The sequence below is a fragment of the Scaptodrosophila lebanonensis genome, unplaced genomic scaffold, assembly GCF_003285725.1.
Source record: "Scaptodrosophila lebanonensis strain 11010-0011.00,11010-0021.00 unplaced genomic scaffold, SlebRS2 tig00000043-arrow-pilon, whole genome shotgun sequence".
In the NCBI taxonomy this organism is placed as follows: Eukaryota; Metazoa; Arthropoda; class Insecta; order Diptera; family Drosophilidae; genus Scaptodrosophila; species Scaptodrosophila lebanonensis.
The window spans coordinates 5555084-5573204 of NW_022060545.1; the positions used below are offsets into that span (position 1 = coordinate 5555084).

At 40.6% G+C, this 18121-nt stretch overlaps 1 protein-coding gene across 1 annotated transcript in view; it reads left to right on the forward strand.

The window, feature by feature from the left end:
- The window catches only part of LOC115623258 (frizzled-2), a 121292-nt gene that overhangs the window by 78275 nt on the left and 24896 nt on the right, over window positions 1-18121 (forward strand). Inside the window, exon 4 of the mRNA XM_030517528.1 lies at window positions 781-817. The gene's annotated coding sequence lies outside the window, so the exon portion shown is untranslated. The remainder of the gene's footprint in view (window positions 1-780; window positions 818-18121) is intronic.

Sequence of the window (18121 nt, forward strand, 5' to 3'; positions counted from 1 at the left end):
TAGTTAAGGCGAATTCCCCTTGGGTGTTGCACTGCGACGAGACAAAAACAAACAAAACGCAGACGGGCAGACTATCGGACGATCCATGGCCGATCGAGTCAGTGTTTGCGCCCAGGCAGAGCTAAAACCAAACAAAACAAAGCAAAACAAAGGCATTGAAGCTAAATAGCCAAACCACCCAGGAAAATCACGATGAGCGCACGGGAACAACAAAAACAACTGCCTGGCTGCCTGACTGCCTGACTGACTAACTGAGTGAGTGACTAACTGAGCGACTGATGCATGAGCAGATAGACTGTTGCGGTTGCTGTTGCCGAGGTCGAGCGAAAAGGGAAGAGGATGCTCGTACAGGGAGGAGGGCGAGGCAACGACAGCAGCAACACCTCTTGTTAGTTTTGCTGATCATGATCACGGTCTGCCTCTCAACAGAGATTCTCCGATTTGTAGCTGCCCAGCGGCCAAATGATTTTGGGCTTAAGACAAAGCCAAAGCATGGTATTTTCTTCTTTTTTTTTTTGGGCGAGTATTGTTGTAAAGTTGTTGTTTCGTGCCCCATGCTCTTCAATCACTGAGTCTGCAGTTCATGTTTCATTTTGAAGATTGCTCTGCGATCAAGTTGCCAGTCTTCTCTCCTCTGTGTCGTGCTTTGCTGTTGAATTTACTTATTGTGGGTGGGTGTGCACTTTTATAAATCAGGGATCAACTCGTTTTAAACAAATTTATCATGTTTTCTAACATTCTTATGAATATAAATAAATAAAGCTGTTTTCTTTTTTCCAGTCACTGCTTTTGGATGCAACGCTGGGTATAGAAATATGTAAGTTTGTTTTATATTTAAATAACAAAATACATAATAAGTAAGAACAGGCAGAAGAAATTAAAAAATTTTAAAAATAACTTGGAATATTTGAATTTGTTTCTTATAACCGAAGAAAGATCTGCATATCAAGTTCGAATATTTCTCCTTGTTTATTGTTTGGATTAAGATGAATTTTTAGGCATAACTAAACAACTGCCTTGTAAAATGTATTTTTCTTTTAAAATTTCCGTTTTTAAATATGTTTGGATATTCATAGCACTGGTAATGGTATTCAGTATAAATTTCGTTTGCAATAGATCACTTATTTTGTCATTAAGGTGTCAGTTTATCCTCTGCTTTACCGGGTGGGTCGTTTCTGAACAGCTTGGCCAGCCAGCTCTGTACTTATCTGGCCATAAAGCAAACAAGCGCCCCATTGTAAGTTCATTAGTGGCAATGCTCACGATTTCCTTGTTATTGTTGCTGTTGTAGTTGTTCTGTGCTGTACGCGATGATCCTCCTGCAGTGCAGTTTCCGCAGCAAACGAAATGCATATAAACATGAGATTTTTGTTACGACTTGTTGTTGCGACTGTTGTTTTGGCATACCATACGCTTTAAGCTTCCAGAATCAGCATACACACCTAGCCTTGTCTTCTCTCCTCTCCTCCCCTCTCCACCCCTCTCGTCTCCTCTGTTGCGTTCTGCGGTGGGATCCGATCGTAGCTCCTAACTAGGCAAAATCACTCATAGTGCGCCACATGTTGCGAACCTCCGAAACTTTAAACCGGATTGCAGTCGCAACAGTCGCCCCATGTAGCAAGCCAGCCAGCAAGCAGTCAGGCAGGCAGTCTTCTGGTCTTGCGATCTTCTGGTCTTTTGTGTTCTTTTCTGGGCATGTTGTTGTAGCACGATCGCGCACACGAGCGGCGCATTTTTAATAAACACATACATACATACATACACACAACATACACGTACCTATACAAACAAACGGGCCTAACGACCGGACTCGAGTCCGAAACAGACCAACTGAGGCACCCTGCAGCTATTTCCACAACCATGGTGCATGATGGTGTACAAGTATTGAACCGAGCGCGCCAAACCATTGAGTCAAAGCCAAAAGTCAAAACGTGAGCCTTGTCTGGCAGGCAATCGCAATCGCACTGGCAAACTCCAAACCCCAAGCCCCAGTCCCCCCAACGGCCCATCTCGGGCTGAGTCTTCCATATGCTCGATCTTGGCATTTATGTGTGTTGTTGTTGTTGTTGTTGTTGTTCTTGTTGCTGTTATTGCTGATGGTGTGTTCTCCCCAGTTTTTTACGTGCTTTTTATCGCTCTTTTAGCAGTCACAGTCGCGCAGTCGCTAACAAGGCAATGGTAGCGACAACGGCAACTCGTTAAGAGCGGCCACAGTTTTGTGCTTGGACTCGGTCTTGGGCTTGGGCTTGGGTTTTGGGTTCGGGTTCGGCGTTTTGGCGTTATCTGGTAACAACGTGTTACGAATTACTTTTAACAAGACCCTTAGCAGATAAAAACCTGAAAACCGGTCAAACGTGGAACCCGTCCACACAAACAGAGAGCGGAGCGAAAGAGAAAGAGTGCGCGAGAGTGCGAGAGAGGGCATGGAACGTGCGCTCATTAGTGGTGTGCGCTCACTGGGTGCTCACGAGTGCAGCAGTGTGCGTAATTAGCGAGCGAGTGCAGTACAGGAAGAGCTTGCAATTAACATGGTTTAGCCGCCGAGTATCAGCCTAAGTCAGATCCGGTAGTCGTTGGTTCCTTCGTTGGTTCGATTGTTATGCACTGATAAGTATGCTGTGCAGCTTGTTCTGTTCACGTTGTTGATGGCATGTGCAGCATAGGCCCGGCATATTTAATGGGCTGGGTAATGAGATAGACACGACACCCTGTTCCTCACGTGCAAGCCATACAACAAGCCGTGCATGCGCCTGCACTCTTCTTCACGTACCAGCCTAGTACGTGAGACACCCTGCTGCCCACCACCAACGAATGCTCCTCAGCCTCTAGCTGGGCTGGGTGTATTGGAAAATCATTTTATAGAGAGTGAAAGGCATGAAAATATGTCACACAGACAACCCAAGTGACGAAGAGGGGTGGTGGGTGTTTAGGGCAGTGTGCGAATTAGTGCACATGCGAGACCTAGATAAAGAGCTGCCCTGCCAATGTATCACCAAAGTGCAACCACTAATATGAATCAAGGGAGTTTCAAAAACTGCCTTACTTGCGTACGAATTTATATCCTCAAAAGGAAACTCGTTAAGCTGTGGTTAGACATTCATAAAATGTTTATAATAAGTCTTTGAAAAATACCTGCGAACGCAATCGCTTTTAATAAAAATATAATATTAATTCATGGCAAATTTGTTGGGAAATTATTTGCTTGTCTGCCCATTCTTAGAGATAAGTAGTTCGACTAATATACATATTCAATTGAAACGTTGAAATATTTGCACCAATTCAATCTTATGAGAGGCATTCAAAAACTGAATATAATAAGTCTTTGAAAAATAATTATTTAATTATTTAAAATAAAATGCAACATTATGTTCAAGACAAATTTGCTTGTAAATTATTTGCTTGTCTGACCATTCCTACAGATATTTCAACTAATGTTTCCAGTTGAAACGCTTAAATATTTGCATAAAATCAATTTTATGGTAGACATTCAAAACCTGTGTGTAATAAGTCTTGGAAAAATAACTCCAAAAGCAGTATAGAATTCTAATCGCTTTTAATTAAAGTGCAACATTATGTTCATGACAAGTTTGCTTGTAAATTATTTGCTTGTCTGACCATTCCTACAGATATTTCAACTAATGTTTCCAGTTGAAACGCTTTAATATAGTAGTTGCACAAAATCTTTCTTATGGGAGAGAGTACACAACAGGCAACACATTCCACTCTCCGCTCATACTCTCGGCATGCTGGCGCTCTTTTGCCGCTCCCGGGCGCGTTTGTCGCTCTCGGCTGCCGCCACTACAGCAGTGGTGCTCAGTTCGCCTCTGACGATCGAGCCGTGCGGTTTGGTATTTTTTTACGCGCAACAGCACGCGAGTTTTGTTCGACAAACTTTTTGGACAATTGTGCGATTTATTTCCTGAGATTGCGACCCGTGCTTGACTTTTGTGCGCGTTAATTGCACCTTTTCAAACTTCAATTAATCAATAAAAAGAAACGAGCTACGAGTTATAGTACTATATAGTACATAAAACGGTAACGCTGCTGTGTATTTTTTCGCTGTTGTCACTTGAAGTTGCAGTCAAAGTCTCAGTTGGTCGGTGGTGCGTCGCTGTCGCTGTCGCTGTCTGGTGGTTGTCGCCACCACACATTGTGTGGCTTTTGCTACGAATCGTTTTCGTTTTTGTCGCACAAAATGCCGTAAATGAATTTCGTTATGCTGCCATTGTAAACGGCCAAAATACAAATATAAATACAAATACGAAACAGAAACAAAATAAAAAGCTGTCATAAATAAAAAGAAGTAAATAAAACAACGCGTTCCGTGTGCTACAATAACAATAACAAGAAGCGGCGGCGCTGACCGCAAAACGAGTTATGAAAATACAACAAATTGTAGCTACAAACGTGCGTCGTCTGTCGTCCGTCGTCTTCGTTCCAGGCCTCTCGGTATTGTTGTGTATATAGTATGTGTGTAAATTGTTATAAAGAAACAAGATTTGCCTTGCCGCTCGCTCTTGTTGTTGGACATTTGGCCGATCTGTGATCGATGACGCTGCCAACAACACTAACAACACACACAGCACACTAACAGCAACAACAAGCGTCAACTGAAATTGGATTTTGGCGTCGTAGCTGTCGCTGTCTACTTGAATCTGACACTCGAAGCGTCGTGTCTCTCAAAAACACCAACATCAAGTACTGCAACAGCAACAACAACAACAATAACAAGAATAGTTTCGGTACATGAAATTTTAATTAAAAAATCTGTTGCAAGCCGCAGCACACCGCACCGTAAAAATAAACCAAGAAATTATCTCGAAGACAGACAGCTTGTAAGCTTGTAAGAAAACGTGAAATTGGATTAACTGACAAGTCAGTTGTCAGGCGCCGTGGTTTTATAATTACATACCGACCGACTACGGAGCTAACTAATCGATCATAACGGCAATGCAGTGCAGCAGGTATGTGCAGCAGAATTCAAGGAATTTTACTTCATAAGTGACATAGCAAGGCTCCCCCTTAATAGACTTCCTTTGTGGGCGTACAATTAAATTAGATTGGCCTTAAACTTGAAAAGATTGATCCCCAAAATGCAAGAAGGCATTCTATACTTAACTTTGTGGATATGTTCTTTTTAATTCAACTTGGATTAATGTCGTATATAATCAATCCATTTTCCTATATTATTTATCCTATTCGAATCAAAATAAATCCAACATAATTATGCTCCCCCTTAATAGACTTCCTTTTTAGGCGTACAATTAAATTAGATTGGCCTTAAACTTGAAAAGATTGATCCCTAGAATGCAAGAAGTCATTCTATACTTAACTACTTGTATGTGGATCTGTTCCTTTAAATTCAACTTGGATTAATGTCGTATATAATCAATCCATTTTCCTACATTATTTATCCAACATAATTATGCAAAAATATAAGAAGATTCCTAAATCACAAGAAGAGTCGTGAATATATTTTTTTTTAAATAACAATTTGTGGGGAACATAAGAATTTTACTCAAATCTTTGCCTAGTATTCCAAAAACGCAATTGACAGAGCAGGAATCTTATTTATTGCTTTAGCACGCATTTGCAAAGATATTTATATCTAATCCTACTAAGTTTAGTTTTATAATTTATAAATTCTTTCAAGAAAATTATGAACATTCTTTCAATATTAATCGAAAATTTGTATTAAAGAGGTTATTTAAGAATCGAAAAAATTATCGCGTTAGGAAAATAATATTAACCAAAATTGTTATAATTTACACAAAAGCTAAATATCTGCAAATAAAAATATACAGAAAACAGTTGGTCAGATCGAGATTAGTAAGCAAACTTTCGAATCAGTAATCCATAAACCAAACTTTAAGTGCGTGTTCGGCAAGATCTTATTTTAATAGCCTTTGCTGTCTGTACCGCAATTGTAGTTTGACAATGTTTCTGGCCCAGTTTTTATGGCACACATTTAACCACTCACAACTCTTATGGCCCGTTTGTTGCTATTGCTGCTGATGACAACAACAAAAAAGCCTATAACAATGTATTGATTCGTATACTTGCGTTCATGCTTTACAGTTCATCGTATTTTTGGCAGCTCTTGATAGCTCCGCACACTCACACCGGCCTTATCTATTTCAACTTTGTGTTGATTTCCTACCTATCGGCTGTTGTGGCTTTTGTTACGAGTTCTACCGTACGCGTTTTGTTTACTCAACGCCAAGAGTAAAAAAAATATATATATACATTGCTGTTCATGTGTATGTGTGTGTTGTTTTACTATTTTTTATTCGAATCAATATTGCTGTCAAAAAAATAGGTGGAAAAAAATGGAATCTTATCTTGCCACGAACATTATTTCATTATTTGTTGTCAAAGTTGGCTGCCGTATGGGACTACCAACTAGAGGGAACTCTGATATGGAGGGCAGCCATATCGAAGGGTCTACCTGTTCGTCACTCTCTCTCTCTCTCCCTATCTCTCCGTCTCTGCCCTTTTGGTCTGCTCGTTAATCTCTAATCAAGTCGACCCGGCTATCTAGCAGACTGAATCTTCATCTTTCTGTTGTTCTCTGTGGCTTTAACGTTGCGATACGATCGTCTGCCATATGCCAGTCTCAAATTTGGAGACACTCACCGGTTTTCTGTTGCATTTGCTGGCTTTGTTGCCTTTCTGGAAATTATAGTTTTGTGGTCATAAATTATGCGTAACGTGACACCTTTTTCTTGTTACTCATTTCTATAGCCCCGATGCCTACCTATGATCGCCTGGTTGTGGTAACAACAGGTTTGAGGATCGTTGCTCGATCGAGCGACCAAGTGTCGTCTCGTTAATATTTTATTTCATTTTATTTTTACGACATACTCGCACTACGCGTACACCAACCAACTATTTTTATTAGTCGACATTTCCTGGCCACTAATTTGGCGTATTGGGTTGCCAGCAGCCTCCAGACGATTCAGTTGAATAGTTTGCAGTTGAGCGCACTTTGCAAAAATTTAACGATCGCCGGTCATTCGAAACCTTGTCGCTGCGAAATGATTTCATTAAATTTAGTTAAATGAATCGTCTTAACGGCCAGGCGACACACACACACACACACACACTCAGTTGCTTTCAAGGTTAAAATGGCAAAGGAAGTGGCCAAAGGTGTTGGCTGACTGCCATGACAGGAGTGTTGGTGATCGCAGCTCGCTCGGCAAAAGATCGATTTACATATAGAGGAGAGCAAGCCTGTCTAAGTGTGGTGCGGAGAGGCACGCACAGTCTGGGACATCATGTGGCGTGGTTTTTGCCAGCACCGGCACTGGTCCGGCACTGCGACAGACCCGCACAGCAATTCGAAATATTGCGCATTGTCACACACTTTGATCGAGAGCCAAGCTGGACTGGGACTGGGACTGGGACCGGCTCTCTACTCGAATCTACTCGACTCGACTCATGCTGTGCGCTGTGACTGGCCTGGAGGAGGGGCGACACTCAAATGCTGCTCCTGCCGCTGCTTTGGCTTTGTCGTGTTCATCGTACCTCCCGCAGCTTTTTTTCTTTAACTGCTCACTGTCCAGTCGCATTTGCAGTCGCATTCTGTTTGCTTGTTTCACCCTCTGCCACTCCCTATCCCCCTCTCCCTCACCCTCTCTCTCTCTTTCTGCGACTCTCTGCCGAACAGGTGATCATTTTACAAACAATCCTGGTCGCCTGCTACCTGTAGCCCGTCTGCTCAAAGACCATAAATTATGTTTTTGTGCGAGAAGTTGTTGCTTGTTGCTGTTTTATTGCCGATATTTTTTGTTGCTGATGTCTGATGGCCGATTGCCTGCCTGCCTAACTGTCATCCGCTTGGCCATAAATTCGTGGCCTGATCTTGACTTTTTCACTTGTCAAGTCGTTTTGGGTGTCTCCGACTTAATTGTACGGATTATCTCGTTGGAGTTGTGCACATTTTTGTTTTTCTCCTTGTTTTTCGCACCAGCTGAAAATTTATTGACAGCCTCCTTGACACTCAGCCAAGCAGTCACTCAGTCAGTCAGTCAGTCAGTCAACGAGCAACGGGCAACGGTGTTCGGCTTGACAGTTCGCTTGTCAAATGATCGACAGACATTGGCGCAGTCACAGACAGAGGCATGCAGTTAAGATGTCAGTTTTGTATCCTGTTCACCACTCTGCGACACCCAGTCCCCATTGGGACTATCGTTTAGACGCTAATGCGCATACTAATGCGAGCAATCAGCTAAGCAATACTATAAGACATCAACAATCAATATTTATAATGGAGTTTTGAGCATATTATTAATGTTCTACTCAGGCTATGGGTCACTCTTACCTTACATCATTAGCCAAACCAATTAAAACAACATTAGGACTTAGACGCAAGTTGTAGAAACATTAGGAGCTCAATTAAAATCCTGCAATATTATTGTGTGCTTAGCAAATACCAGTAGCACAATAGAACTGCTTTTGGAAGTTCGAGTTTTCATATTTCATGCTGATTAGGGTTTGTGTGTGGAAATCGTTTCTGCTTCTACGTATTTTCTAGTTCATAATATTAAGAGAATAGTTTCTAGTTCTTCATATTGCACCTTTCTCATTGTGCAAGTCAATTTTTTGATGACCGGTTGCTAATTAGAGATCTTCATAATTTTAAAACTCCTTTTTTGGTGCTTAAACGTATTATTCCAAGCCATACATAGCTATAAATATGTCCTAAGAAGACTGAACGGTTTTTATAGACTTGCTTCACTCATTTACTTCATTTGCCCGTAGCTAGAATATTGTCTAGTCTATTGCTAATATGTTCATGAAAAATTGAAAAAGGCTCTATTCTACTAGTATTTTTTTTTTTTAATTATCTCCAGAGTTCAATTTTTGTGTTCATGAACAATTTAAAAAGATTCCATTCTGCTCATATATTCTTTCATTCTCTCAAGAGTTCCATTTAAAGCAGAAACCTAATGTGCTTTTTCAGATACACCTTCAATATCTGGAATAGAAAGGCAAATGTACAGTAGCTCTGCATTTGGAAATTATTGTGTTTTGATTGTCGACAAGTACTTTACGTTAACAACAATAAAGGCAGCCTGATAATGCCTTTTTTGGTGCTCCTGCATGCGACTTTTCTGTTGCAGCGCCTTGCGCTCTTTCCCATGCCCTAATTATGGCCACGCAATTGTCTTTTTTGGTCGCATTACACGTTTGACAAATAAGCGAGTAGTTGTTGCTGCTGCTGTCAGTCGCTGGCCAGATAGTATAGGGCTGGGGTAGTCAGGCAACCATTGAAAGTCTGTGGACGTGGACGTCGACTCTAATCATGTTGGCCTGCCCCCAAACGAGCTCGGCGATAACCAATAATTTCATTCAACCCGAACCGAGACCCTCATAATTATAAAACCATTTCTCTTTACCTTTGAGCATGGGCACGTTGTTGTTTAAACAACAGCCAGTCAGCAGACATCAGGCAGTAACAACCACAGCAACAACACCAACAACAACAACATATTGATTAATTTTTTCCAAAGGCAACAACAAGAGGCAGTCAACAAGACGCAAGTGCGCAATGGACGTGTAAGCCAGGCTTCGTGGCACGTTTAAACCCGCAGTACCAGCACATCAAGCGGCCATCCACAGCATTGCGTTTCTTCCGTCTCTCAGTCACTCAGTCAGTCAGTTACTCAGCCAGGCAGGCAGGCGGGCAGTCATGAGACTCAGGCGCTGCAATTCATCAAACCGTTTGGCTTGCTTGCCTCGCTGCTTTTTCGTGGGCTCGTTTGTTTGATTTATTTTGCAGCTCCTTCAATTTTCGTCTTGACTTTGTCTTTTTGGCCCTACATGAAATGTTAATTTTTCCATTGCTGCCTGGTTGGCTGCTCTCTGCTGCTGTTCATTCACTCATATCATTAGCCTGAGACCCGTGTCCGGGCCATGTGGCGTTTGCTTTTGGCCATGTCGTGCGGGTTACATTCTGGAGTTTGTGGTATTTTCCCTTACTATTCTTATTATTTTCTCTTTTGTTTTTTGTTTTTGCTGCTGGTTGCTGGCTTGAAAATCAATTTGACATGATTGCATTGATCATAATTTTCTTATGGCAGCCGCTCGGCCGTTCACTCTTTACTTTCCTTCTCTGCCCAACCAGCCCGTTCCATCTTGTTTGTTTTTGCTGTTTGAATATTTTGTTTGCCGGCCATTATGCTGCCGATTATTTATGAAGCTCCGTGGTTTGTTGCTGTCGGCCACGGCTCGTTTGAATTGGCCTGGCAATTAGCCATTGAGCCGCAGCCGCAGCCAAAGCCAGAGCCAGAGCCGCCTCCTCAGGCAGTTGGGCAACGATCAGCTACTCTTGTCTTGGTCGACCAATGGCTAATAACTATTTGTTTAAATGAATAATGATAACAAAGAAGCGTGTATAATGCATTAGCATTGAAAACTGCAAAATGAAGTAGGCGTTGAGTCTGGAGTTATTGTTTGTGGGACATAGTGACATACTGGCATGCGTTCAATATTTTATTATTTCAACTGTTATTTAGCTTTGGCCAACAATGAGGCGTCAAATTGCGTTTTAATGGCATTTGTTTTCATCATTATTACTGCTGCTTTATTTACTTTTGTATTTTTTCAAATAGATTTCATTGTTTACTAAACATTTATTATGCAAAGTATGCCACACACAACGACATTGTTTACTATAATGAACGAGCTATCAATTTTTCACTTACTATCTGGCAGATACATCAGCGAGAACTTGTTGCGTTGCTCGCTCTCCCAAACTGTGGCGTGCAGATAAATTTCATAAAACTAATAAAACGACGACTACCTAAACATAACGTTTACGTCGACGTCGATGTCGATGTCGCAGTCGACGTCAACGTCGACGCTATCTGCACGTCGAGCGCCGGGAACTGATGATGATTTATGGGCGTCAGAAATCAAGTAGAAAATTACGGTAATAGAACAGGCAGCGACAGTGGCGGCAGACTAGGGCATAGTAGATACGTAGACAGCCAAAAAATAAGAGAAATAACAAATAATAATATAACAAATAATGCCGAACTTGGAACTTAGTTGAGCGCCCGACTCTTGTACACTCTATGCGAGTACAGTCTTTAATCAACTTCAATGAAAAATGAATATAAGTTAAACATTAAATTCACGTTTACTTAACTCTAATGAAATCAGCGATATTGTCTGACAAACAAGAAAATAGTTTTAGATAAGAGCTTTACTTTAATTACATTTTGGATATATATTTTGAACATTCAAAAATGTCGAATTTTCGTTAGAAAAAAACAGTAAAGTTATTCTATACGATACGAAACTACCTATAGGTTCTGCCTTTCGATCAACCAAATTGAAATGGAAATTGGAGTTGCAATGATCTTAATGCAGAGTAACGGACCAGCGGACATTCTTGTACCTACATACACAACAAACTCAATGGCTTACCTTTACACTAGTTGGGTACAGGTTATAAACATTAGAAAACACGCACCTTAACAACAAAAATACAGCGATAGAGAGCAGCGACGTCGCTACGATTATGGAGCAATTTTAACGAGAATTTATATATTCGAGCGCGCTCGAGCAGATGGCAAAGAATTTCGAATAACAAAACAAATTGCCGTAAAACATGTTCGAGACGTTGAAATTTTCTCTGCTATGCTAATTGGTTTAGCAAATATCAAGCATACGCCGGTTTGGCTCCGAGCTGCACCTCAACTAGTAATAGAATTTGCATTTGAATGAAAACTGAAAGTGTCATTTTGGGGGCATAAATCTAAAGGCACTTGGCATGCCAGGCGGGCAGGGAGTAGGGGAAGCAGCCAATAACTTCTCCCCAGAGTCGCTTAATATTTATGGCTTATAAAAAGCAACAGCATTTCAAGCAGCTCTAATTCATTTAACAGCGTTTTCTATACTAACCAACAGCAACAGCAACACTAATACCAACAACAGCAACAACAACAACAAGAGCCATCAAACGACACCTTGTTACGCTTTAAATTATGAAAACTACTACGTCGAGGGCAGAGCTGAGCTGAGCAGCATTGTGTTGACTGTGTGTGGGTTTTAGCTGGAAATGTAGCGACAAGGTGTTAATTTTTGTTTGTTGGGGACTCAGACTGGCGAACAAATAAAATGTTGTTGGGAAAAATAATCATTTAATATGAAAACTAACAAGCTAACTTATGCGGGCAGTCTAGGTGGGAAAGCCAAAAAAGGGAAATAACGTAGCGAGGGAGAAAAACAAGGAGCATTTACATTTTCATCAGCAACGTGGGCGATAAAGGGTTCAAACAAAGCGACAAAATTAAAATAAATATAAATAAATGAAATATACATTATGTGTGATATCTTTTGAAGAGTACCTACCATATCAAAATAACGAAATAATCACAAAAAACTGAAGTCTAAAGAAAGAAAATACAGACGTGCTTGTGTTAATCAAAAGACTTAATTATTTGTTTTAAGTCATGTTCAGGAAAAGAATTATCCACCCACAAACTAATTGATATTCAAAGAAATTTTTGGTTGCTAGTTTTTAAATGAAACACTTTAGTATTTCATCGACAAAAGATGTTGTAATGCTAACAAAAGTTAATTGAATGCTTTGAAGCAGTTTCATGTTTCCATAAAATAGCCCTTATTGTGCCTTGGCTTTCAATAATGCACATTAATTAATTAATTATTTATGCATATGTATTTGCTCTTTGTAAACTGCTCAACAAGAATGCGAGAACATTCGTATAAATAAAGAATACATAAACTTTTGCAGAGGCAGAGGCTGGAAAAAACTTTTCAATATGCACTCCTTATTCGGCAAAGTGCTTAATTAAAACGAGCCTGCGGGGGGCAAGCCCTGCACTTCACTCGAAATCAGTTAACAAACCAAGCGATAAACACAACAGCACATAAAACAAGACGAGTGCAGAGTCTCGAAATAAAACGAAATGATGCCCAAGTTTACCCAGAATCCAGAGAATCGAGATTCACAAGCGGCAGGCATCATTAATTCTCACCCAAGTGTGCAAGACTGCTCTGCTCTGTTCTGTTCCATGATCTCGGCCTGCTCACTCATCGGCTGGCACTGGCCCTGGCACTGGCCCTGGCCCTCTACAGCCTGTGGAGCTTGTGGTGCTTGTGGGTCTTGCGGTGCTCGTGCAGCCTCGCCGATGCGTCGTCTCTGCATATTTCCAATTAAAGCAACTTGCAACTCTAATGAACTTGAAGATATCAATCTACGCGCAGTTAACCCTAAAAAACCGCAGACAGCCAGACAAGTTCAGCAGCAAGAAAGCCAAAAAAACGAACAAAATTTAGAAAAATAAAAATGTCAAGCTAATTAAAAAGTGCGCAGGCCAGAAAAAAGAAGCGAGCAAGCCACAAGAAATTAAAATATGCAATGGCGTACAAAAAGTATTTCATAAATGTGCGCTGCCTAGCATGCCTTTCCAGTCAAATGTTCTAAAGGTATCTGAAGCAGCATGTACACTTGGATAAGTATTTTAGATAATTATGTAGAAAAATAGCGATCAAAAATTGTTATGAATTTTATTATTATTCTTACTTAGTAAAACAGTCTTTTAAGAACAGGAAACTTTTTCTAGTCTGGTTTTGTCTATGCTAGGGAAAATATATAGAAACTTCATGTATAAATAGATTTATTATATTTTAAATTCAAACTTTAAAACATCTTGTTGAGGAGATTCCCCAACAATATTGCGAAGAATTCAACAATTTTTTTGGTAACGTCAAGGGTAAGAAGCTCTTCACCGGCATTCAATTTATATCCTCCATTAAAAATATTCATATTCAAAGGTAAGCTTATGCCAACAATTTTCTAAAGAATTTGGCACGTTTTTTCTCTGAGTGCACTGCTAGTCAGTCAGTCAGTACTGCGCCTAGAGCAAATTAATTTAAATTATACGCAAGCATTTCCAAAAATAAAATCAGCCTACAAGTAGCTGAAGTGAATGTTCCAAAGCAAACCAGCAAGGCAGCAGGCAAGCAAGCAGGCAGGCGAGCATCTTTAGTTGACTGCTCCATCCGTTCTCTTGTCTTGCAGATACACAGATACATAGATACACAGATACAACTGCAGATACGCATCTCTTCAGCAGCGCTGCTGCACATGTGCAAAGGAAACGCAACTCGAATGCGCGTTAAAACAAACAAAAACATATTTTTCTTATAAACAGACAGACGGTGCGATACGATGCGATGCGATGGGATGCGATGCTACAAAATAATTTCATTTCACTTTAGCAGGCCGTTGAGGTTGTTTTGTATCTTTTACTTCTTGCTGCTTACTACTTGCATCGGAACATAATTAATTTCTGTTTGTTTAACGCGCAGCAACGACTGGTGGGAATGGAGATGGGGATGAGGATCGGGATCGGGATGGGACGGACCCGACTGTTGCTTCCTGCGTTGGTGTTGCCGTTTATTGTGTTTCATTTCTTAATTTTTGTTTTGTCTGCCTCTGCCTCTGCCGCTGCCGCTGCCGCTGCTCCTTGAGCTTCATTGGCATTTTAACTGTTGAAGAGGAGCAGGCAGGCAGGCATAAGATACATGCGAGTATTCATCGTAAATATTCATCGCCACAGTACAAGTACGAGAATGTATAATGTCTCGCTCACGCTCTCAGTTTATATCTATGCATGTTTGTATTTGTATCTGTATCTGTATCTGTATCTGTGGCTGTGTCTCATCCTTTGTCATTTTAAGCAGTCATAAATTTTTGCAGCGTCATAAATTAAACATTTGGAAATTGATACTTTTTGTTCGTCCAAGTCAGACTGGGGCTTTATTTTATGACTCTCTGACACTGGTGGGACACAAGCTGGAGGTTTGAATTGGATTCGAAATCGGAATCGGAATCGGGCGCTTGTTGTTACTCTTTGGTGCTTGGCACAACGCTCAGCATTTTAAATGAGTTTTTGGCATTTTGTTGTGTAGTATGTAGTCGCATTTCGCATTTTATTGATTGCCTCAACGAGCTGCGTTGACATTCGACGAGACGCGCTCAGAAATTTTAGTTAAAGCACAGCAACAACAACAAGAACAACAACAATAACTGCAAAACATTTGGCCATAAATTATGTGCTTAATTAATTGGCCTGCCATATGCGTCGCTCGCAAAGCCAGAAAACAGAAACAAGTCGCTCTCTTAGAGGCACTTTTTGCTCATCTGCCAGCTAATTAGCAAGGCCCAGCCCTGACTTGGTTTGGCTTCACTTTGCTTGGCTTGACTTGGCTTGGCAGGTTGCTGTCCGTCCGCATGTCCCGCCGCTCTCAGGCAGCCAGACAGCTCGTCTCTCTGTCTGACTGTCCGCTCGTCTTTCTTATTTGGTTAGATTTCTTTAGAAAAATTTTTATGTAGCACATTAATAATTTGAATTGGAATGCTGTGCTTTTTGGGCATTTCCTAGAATTTGATTTGTTTGCCGCATCTCTCTGGCTTATCTGCTTTGCAAAGACACATACTATATATACACACTTCAGTGATTAATTAATATTGATTATGGAAGAATATGAAAATCATGTTCGATCTATCAGTTATCTATCTATCTAATCTATGCACACGTCAAAGTGGCAGCGTTTGCTAATTAAAAACTAATGTTTGCAATGGGATTATATGATTATGCGAAACTATTTGGATGAAGTTTCTTCATAATTGCTTTATTAAATAAAAATATACAAGGTTTCTTTTTAAATTTCCATTAGAAATTAAGTAAAATAAATATATTAGATAGACATACTATTTAAAAAGCTTTTGATGTTTTAAGCATCATCGGGATATACTCTAAGTAGACTGTGATCTTTCCTATTATATCTAGAAGATCGTAAAATACGAGATGAAATTTGTATTCTAGCTCATTTTAATTTCTAATGACAATATTCTTAACACCTGAGGTGCAATTTTTTTACAAAAACATTTCGTAGAGTACTCGAATTGCTATTATTTTTTTTATAAAACAAGCCATTTGATTAGATAATCTAATTTCCATTTAATACTAGTACTGCTGATATTTCTCTTTACTCCTTGTCTGGCATTCATCCATCGATTGGCTTAGCAAAGACTACTAATAGCTTCGTCTTATTATCTTGAACATGTCATACTGTGATAGACAATTGAAGTCCTCCCATAATCTATAAAATCTGTATGATTACAATTCTTTGATCTTTGCAATTATTCATATTTCATGCCCTTATATGCCCATAAGTTGATTTTATTCAGATTCAAATCTCCCATCAAGTGCCGTCTAATTGGGACACGGGGGCTTAGGCGTCTCTTTGATGGCTTTCGATGTCTCCAGCTATTATCGATACTTATGTATGTACTTGTTTTTCGATGCTACTCGGTTTGCGTGGGTCATGCATTAATCGCTAAGTTGATTACTTGCTGCTGCTGCTGCTGCTGTGTGGCTGCGACTTCTTGGCGGCTTCTCTGCACGTCTTTTAATTAAACACAAGTGCGGCGGCATTTATAATTAAAAATTGTCATCTTGACGACATTCGCTTAGTTAGTGCGCCATGCCGCTCTTAACTTTATCTTTGTTGATGTTGTTGTTGCTGTTGCTGTTGTTCTTTTTGTTTTTTGTTACATTAGAGATTACACCGAGAAGTTGAAGGTGGGGAAGGCAAATCAAAGCGAGGCGGCGCGACACGCCGTGCAATGCCATGCCGAGGCGGAGAAAAGTCAGAGACATAGTACAACCAACCCATTGTTGTTCTTAGCATTTGGTGGCTTTTATGACTTATCTGTGTGGCATTGGCTAGGCAAATCTTGTGAGGCAAAGGCACCTACAACCACACAAGCAAATAGCCAACCGCGTAAGCCAGCCAAGAGAATTTTTTTTTTCATTTGTTTTATTTTTGTTTTGCTGATTAAACTTGCATTACAGAAACACAAATATAGCGAGGAGAGCAGCTACAGCTCTTGTACAGTGGATTGTTTGTATATAGAGTGCCGTTAAAGCAAATACCCGGACCAACAACAACAACAGCAAGAAAAACAACAATAGCAACAGCAATGATTCCAGCGACAAACGGCGTCTTTAATAAAAAATAAAAACAAAAAGTTAATTAAATTGTAACCGTCTTCCGCGTCACAGCAAATAAAGCCCCCCATCCTCATCCCTGCTCCCATTTCTTTTCCCATTCAACTGTCAAGCTGCTTGCTTCATGGCATGCCGCTTGGCTTGGCTCAACAAGCGCACACACACACACACACTCTGACACACGCACTCATACAGCTATGCACACGCAACTTCTTCATCATCTCTGCGGCACGTTGCCCTTAATCCCATGGCGTGATTAAAGTAGTCCACTTTGTGTATGAGTGTGTGTGTGTCTCGATTGTCTTGCTTTGTCTGCGCTTGCCGCCTCATCCCCAGCTCAGTCGCCCGCCCGTCCGCCCGTCCGCCCTGACACCTACATGCTCTCTCTTTCATGGGCTGCCGCCTTGCCTCCGCCCCCGCCTCTGACCCAGTCCCACTCCCTGGCTCTCCTCCTGCTTGCTGGTTTATTTGTTATTTGCTCACGTTGCTACTTTGAAGTGTGGCGCACAGAACGCTCGCCAGTGTTGCACATTCATTACCCAAATATTAACATATTTGTCTAAGCGGCACATAACTTTTTGCCGCAATTTAGGGACCAACTCTTTTTTTCTCCTCTGTGCTGGCCGTTATGTCTTTAATCCCAAGCCCCTTCCCCGCCCTTTCCCTCTCCATCTGCTGTGATGCTTGGCAGTAAATTATGTGGCATTAATTTTTTGTATCCTTTTGTTCGCTATCCTTGGTCCTGCTTCGTCCTGCAGCATAAATCAAGTGGAATAGCTGAGCAGAAGTGGCTCCAAATCTCATCAACGTTTTACACGCTCATTACATAATTAAGTTGTTGCTGTGTTGTATTTAATATTTTCTAATTAAAAATTTATAAACATCTTTTACGACTTGGCATAAACATGACAACATAAAGCATTTTGTTTAGTTTAAGATTTAGTCATACACTTTTATGGCCATACTCCTCTCATCAGGCCTTAGTTGTTGTCTAACCCAACCAACCAACCAGCTATAAAATTTCATTTTGATAACTTATCGTGGCAACTTTTCTTGCATCTCATTAC